The sequence below is a fragment of the Arachis hypogaea genome, chromosome 6, assembly GCF_003086295.3.
Source record: "Arachis hypogaea cultivar Tifrunner chromosome 6, arahy.Tifrunner.gnm2.J5K5, whole genome shotgun sequence".
NCBI classification, from domain to species: domain Eukaryota; kingdom Viridiplantae; phylum Streptophyta; class Magnoliopsida; order Fabales; family Fabaceae; genus Arachis; species Arachis hypogaea.
This window is the reverse complement of record NC_092041.1, coordinates 46,829,013-46,835,335: the sequence shown is the minus strand read 5'-3', so window position 1 is coordinate 46,835,335 and position 6,323 is coordinate 46,829,013. Positions and strand designations below refer to the sequence as shown.

The window sequence follows — 6,323 nt, the reverse complement described above, 5'->3', positions numbered from 1 at the left end:
TGGTGTGCAGAAACTCCACCGTTAAAAATACATAAGTAAAAGAGGTTCAGGCTTGGCCGAATGGCCAGCCCCCATAGTCTAAGAACTATGCGTTCAAAGATCTGATCCTAAGATCTAAAGTGATCAAAAGATATCTAATACAATAGATAAATGTTCTATTTATAATAAACTAGCTCCTAGGGTTTACATGAGTAAGTAATTGATGCATAAATCCACTTCCGGGGCCCACTTGGTGTATGCTTGGGCTGAGCTTGATTAATCCACGATCTGAGGCTTCTCTTGGAGTTGAACTCCGAGTTATGACGTGTTTTGGGCGTTCAACTCCGGATCATGACGTTTTTCTGGCGTTTAACTCCAGACAGCAGCATGTACTTGGCGTTCAACGCCATGTTACGTCATCAATCTCCCAATAAAGTATGGACTATTATATATTGCTGGAAAGCTCTGGATGTCTACTTTCTAACGCCGTTGAGAACGCGCCATTTGGAGTTCTGTAGCTCCAGAAAATCCATTTCGAGTGCAGGGAGGTCAGATTCTAACAGCATCAGCAGTCCTTTTGTCAGCCTTCTTCAGAGTTTTGCTCAAGTCCCTCAATTTCAGCCAGAATTTACCTGAAATCACAGAAAAACACACAAACTCATATTAAAGTCCAGAAATGTGAATTTAAGATAAAAACTAATGAAAACATCCCTAAAAGTAGCTCAAACTTACTAAAAACTATATAAAAACAATGCCAAAAAGCGTATAAATTATCCGCTCATCACAACACCAAACTTAAATTGTTGCTTGTCCCCAAGCAACTGAAAATCAAATAGGATAAAAGAAGAGAATATACTATAAATTCCAGAATATCAATGAATATTAATTTAATTAGATGAGCGGGACTTGTAGCTTTTTGCTTTTGAATAGTTTTGGCATCTCACTTTTTCCTTTGAAGTTCAGAGTGATTGGCGTCTCTGGGAACTCAGAATTTCGGATAGTGTTATTGACTTTCCTAGTTAAGCATGTTGATTCTTGAACACAGCTACTTATGAGTCTTGGCCGTGGCCCTAAGCACTTTATTTTCCAGTATTACCACCGGATACATCAATGCCACAGACACATAACTGGGTGAACCTTTTCAGATTGTGACTCAGCTTTGCTAGAGTCCCTAGTTAGTGGTGTCCAGAGCTTTTAAGCACACTCTTTTGCCTTGGATCACGACTTTAACCACTTAGTCTCAAGCTTTTCACTTGGACCTTCATGACACAAGCACATGGTTAGTGACAGCTTGATTTAGCCGCTTAGGCCTGGATTTTATTTCCTTGGGCCCTCCTATCCATTGATGCTCAAAGCCTTGGATCCTTTTTACCCTTGCCTTTTGGTTTTAAGGGCTATTGGCTTTTTCTACTGCTCCTTCTTTTTCTTTCTATTTTTTTTCGCCACTTTTTTTTTTTCGCAAGCTTCCTTTTTCACTGCTTTTTCTTGCTTCAAGAATCAATTTCATGATTTTTCAGATCATCAATAACATTTCTCTTTGTTCATCATTCTTTCAAGAGCCAACAATTTTAACACTCATAAACAACAAGATCAAAAATATGCACTATTCAAGCATTCATTCAGAAAACAAAAAGTATTGCCACCACATCAATATAATTAAATTAAATTCAAGGATAAATTCGAAATTCATGTACTTCTTGTTCTTTTGAATTAAAACATTTTTCATTTAAGAGAGGTGAAGGATTAATGGGTTTTATTCATAGCTTTAAGGCATGGTTACATACTAATGATCATGAAGTAGAGACACAAAACATAGATAAACACAACATTAAAAACCGAAAACAGAAAGAAATAAAGAATAAGGAATGAATCCACCTGAGTGAGGGTGGCGCCTTCTTGAAGGTCCAATGGTGCTTTTTGAGCTTCTCTATGTCTCTTCCTTGCTTCTGTTGAATGATTCCTAGTAATTTTGGTGTTTCTACCCTTAGTTGCTTCCAATATTTGTGTGGAGGATAACTTATTCCCTGAGGTATCTCAGGGATCTCTTGATTTGCAGCCACATGTTCTACCACTGAGCTATGACGGCTTATAGTCTTTCCATCTCCCAAGACTCAGAGGTGGAAGCTTTTGTCTTCCCTTTGAGGTTTCTCTGGCCTTAGGTGCCATTAATGGTAATGGAAAAGCAAAAAAGCTATGCTTTTACCACACCAAACTTAAAATATTGCTCGCCCTCGAGCAAGAGAAGAAAGAAGAGAGGAAGAAGAAGAAGAAGAAAATGGAGGTGAGTGAGGGGAGATGGATTCGGCTATATGGGTGGGATTGGGTGGGAAAGAGAAGTTGAATTGTAAAGGTAGGTGGGGTGTATGGGGAAGAGTGGATAGATGTAGGTGGTGAATGAAAAATAGAAGGAATGACCATGAATGGAAAGAGAGAGGGCGAGGTAGGTGGGGATCCTGTGAGGTCCACAGATCCTGAGATGATCCTGTGGGGTCCATAGGTCCTGAGGTGTCAAGGAATTCCATCCCTGCACCAAATAGGCATGTAAATTGCCTTGGCACACCATTCTGGCGTTTAAACGCCCATTGGTGCACGTTCTGGGCGTTCAACGCCCATGTAAAGCATGTTTCTCGCGTTGAACGCCAGTTTCATGCTTGTTACTGGCGTTCAGCGCCAGTTTTTCCTCTCTGGGCACATTCCTGGCGTTCAGCGCCAGGATGTTGCTTGTTCCTGGCGTTCAGCGCCAGAATGGTGCTCTGTTCTGGCGTTGAAAGCCGGCCAGATGCACCTTACTGGCGTTGAACGCCAGCCCGTTCGTCCTCCAGGGTGAAAAATTTTTTTCTTCTATTTTTGACTCTGTTTTTAATTTTTTTTGATTTTTTCGTGACTCCTCATGATCATGTACCTAATAAAACACAAAATAACAATATAATAAAAATTAGATAAATAAACTTGGGTTGCCTCCCAACAAGCGCTTCTTTAATGTCAATAGCTTGACAGTGGCTCTCATGGAGCCACAAGGTGATCAGGTCAATGTTAGTGTAGTCCCAACACCAAACTTAGAGTTTGGATATGGGGTCTTAACACCAAACTTAGAGTTTGGTTATGGCCTCACAACACCAAACTTAGAGTTTGACTGTGTGGGTTCTTCTTGACTCTGAACTGAGAGAAGTTCTTCATGCTTACTCTCTTTTGTCACAGAGGGATGGCCATGTGCCTTAAACACAAGGTAGTCCCCATTCAATTGAAGGACTAATTCACCTCTGTTGACATCTATCACAGCTCCTGCTGTGGCTAGGAAAGGTCTTCCAAGGATGATGCAATCATCCTTTTCCTTCCTAGTGTCTAAGATTATGAAATCAGCAGGGATGTAAAGGCCTTCAACCTTTACTAGCACGTCCTCTACTATTCCATAAGCTTGTCTCAATGACTTATCTGCCAATTGCAATGAGAACAAGGCAGGTTGTACCTCAATGATCCCTAACTTCTCCATTACAGAGAGTGGCATAAGATTTATCCCTGACCCTAGATCACATAGAGCTTTGAAAAAGCTCATGGTGCCAATGGTACAAGGTATTAAGAACTTGCCAGGATCTTGTTTTTGAGGTAGAGTTTTCTGAATCCAAGTATCTAGTTCACTAATGAGCAAGGGAGGTTCACTTTCCCAAGTCTCATTACCAAACAGCTTGGCATTCAGCTTCATGATAGCTCCTAAATATTGAGCAACTTGCTCTCCAGTCACATCTTCATCCTCTTCAGAGGAAGAATAGTCTTCAGAACTCATGAATGGCAGAAGGAGATTTAATGGAATCTCTATGGTCTCTGTATGGGCCTCAGATTCCCTTGGATCCTTAATGGGAAACTCCTTCTTGCTTGAGGGACGTCCCAGGAGGTCTTCCTCACTAGGATTTTCGTCCTCCTCCTCCCTTGTGCATTCGGCCACATTGATCACATCAATGGCCTTGCACTCTCCTTTTGGATTTTCTTCTGTATTTCTTGGGAGAATACTGGGAGGTGTTTCAATGACTTTCTTACTCAGCTGGCCCACTTGTGCCTCCAAATTTTTGATGGAGGATCTTGTTTCATTCATGAAACTGAAAGTGGCCTTTGACAGATCAGAGACAATATTGGCTAAATTAGAAGTGGTTTGTTCTGAATTCTCTGTCTGTTGCTGAGAAGATGATGGATATGGCTTGCTATTGCTTAGCCTATTGCGTCCACCATTGTTAAAGCCTTGTTGAGGCTTTTGTTGATCCTTCCAGGAGAAATTTGGATGATTTCTCCATGATGGATTATAGGTGTTTCCATAAGGTTCACCCATATAATTAACCTCTGCCATGGCAGGGTTCTCAAGATCATAAGCTTCTTCAGAAGCTACCTCTCTAGTACTGTTGGATGCATGTTGCAATCCATTCAGATTTTGGGAGATAATGTTGACCTGTTGAGTCAACATTTTGTTCTGAGCCAATATGGCATTCAGAGCATCAATTTCAAGAACTCCTTTCTTCTGAGGTATCCCAGTATTCACGGAATTTCTCTCAGAGGTATACATGAACTGGTTGTTTGCAACCATGTCAATGAGTTCTTGAGCCTCTTCAGGCGTTTTCTTCAGGTGAATAGATCCACCTGCAGAATGGTCCAATGACATTTTCGAAAATTCAGAGAGACCATAATAGAATATATCTAATAGGGTCCATTCTGAAAACATGTCAGATGGACATCTTTTAGTCAACTGCTTGTATCTTTCCCAAGCTTCACAGAGGGATTCACCATCTTTTTGTTTGAAGGTTTGAACATCCACTCTCAGCTTGCTCAGCTTTTGAGGAGGAAAGAATTTATCCAAGAAAGCAGTGACCAGCTTATCCCAAGAATCCAGGCTATCCTTAGGTTGTGAATCCAACCATATTCTAGCTCTGTCTCTTACAGCAAAAGGGAAAAGCATGAGTCTGTAGACTTCAGGATTAACTCCATTCGTCTTTACAGTCTCACAGATCTGCAAGAACTCAGTTAAAAACTGATAAGGATCTTCAGATGGAAGTCCATAAAACTTGCAGTTCTGTTGCATTAGTGCAACTAGCTGAGGTTTCAGCTCAAAGTTATTGGCTCCAATGGCAGGAATGGAGATGCTTCTTCCACCAAACTTGGATGTTGGCTTTGTGAAGTCACCAAGCATTCTCCTTGCATTATTATTATTATTATTTTCGGCTGCCATCTCCTTCTCCTGTTCGAAAATTTCTGAAAGGTTATTTCTGGATTGTTGTAATTTAGCTTCTCTTAATTTTCCTTTCAGAGTCCTTTCAGGTTCTGGATCAATTTCAACAAGAGTGCCTTTTTCCCTGTTCCTGCTCATATGAAAGAGAAGAAAACAAGAAAAGAAAGAGGAATCCTTTATGTCATAGTATAGAGATTCCTTTATGTTAGTAGAAGGAGAAAAGGGGGGGGGGGAAGAAGAATCCAAATACAAGGGATATAAGAAGTTCGGATTCTTAGATGAAGGGAGGTGAAGAGAAGTGTTAATAATTAATTAATTAAATGGAATAAGAGAAGAGAAGAGAAATTTTGAAAATAATTTTTGAAAAAGAGGTTAGTAATTTTCGAAATTCAAAGACAAAATATAATTAAAATTAAAATTTAAAACAAAAAAGAATTTTTGAAAAAGAGAGAGGTATTTTCGAAAATTAGAGAGGGAAGAGTAGTTAGGTGGTTTTGAAAAAGATAAGAAACAAACAAAAAGTTAGTTAGTTGATTGAAAAAGATTTGAAATCAAATTTGAAAAGATAAGAAGATAGGAGGTTAGATAAGATATTTTGAAATCAAATTTTGAAAAAGATAAAATTTTGAAAAAGATAAGATAAAAGATAAAAAGATTTAATTTTAAAATTGACTTAACTAACAAGGAATTACAAGATAAGATTCTAGAACTTAAAGATTGAACCTTTCTTAACAAGAAAGTAACAAACTTCAAATTTTTGAACCAATCACATTAATTGTTAGCTAATTTTCGAAAATTTGATATAAAGATAAGAAAAAGATTTTGAAAATATTTTGAAAAAGATTTTTGAAATTTTTGAAAAATATAAAAAAATGAAAAAGATATGATTTTTGAAAAAGATTTTGAAAAGATAAGATTTTTAAAATTGAAATTTTAACTTGACTTGTAAGAAACAACTAATTTTAAAAATTTTTGACCAAGTCAACCCAAAATTTCGAAAATTTGGAGGAAAATAAGGAAAAGATATTTTTTTGATTTTTTGAATTTTTAATTATGAAAGAGAAAAACAGCAAAAATATTCAATGCATGAAATTTTTAGATCAAAACAATGAATGCATGCAAGAATGCTATGAAT

The 6,323-nt window shown here is 38.1% G+C and overlaps 1 non-coding gene across 1 annotated transcript; it reads left to right on the top strand.

Annotated features, from left to right (window-relative positions):
* Positions 1 to 4,682: 4,682 nt before the first annotated feature.
* On the top strand, positions 4,683 to 4,786 carry LOC112700059 (small nucleolar RNA R71). The gene has a single exon (XR_003152982.1). It is a non-coding gene; the product is annotated as a small nucleolar RNA R71 (small nucleolar RNA).
* The last annotated feature ends 1,537 nt before the right edge of the window (positions 4,787 to 6,323 follow it).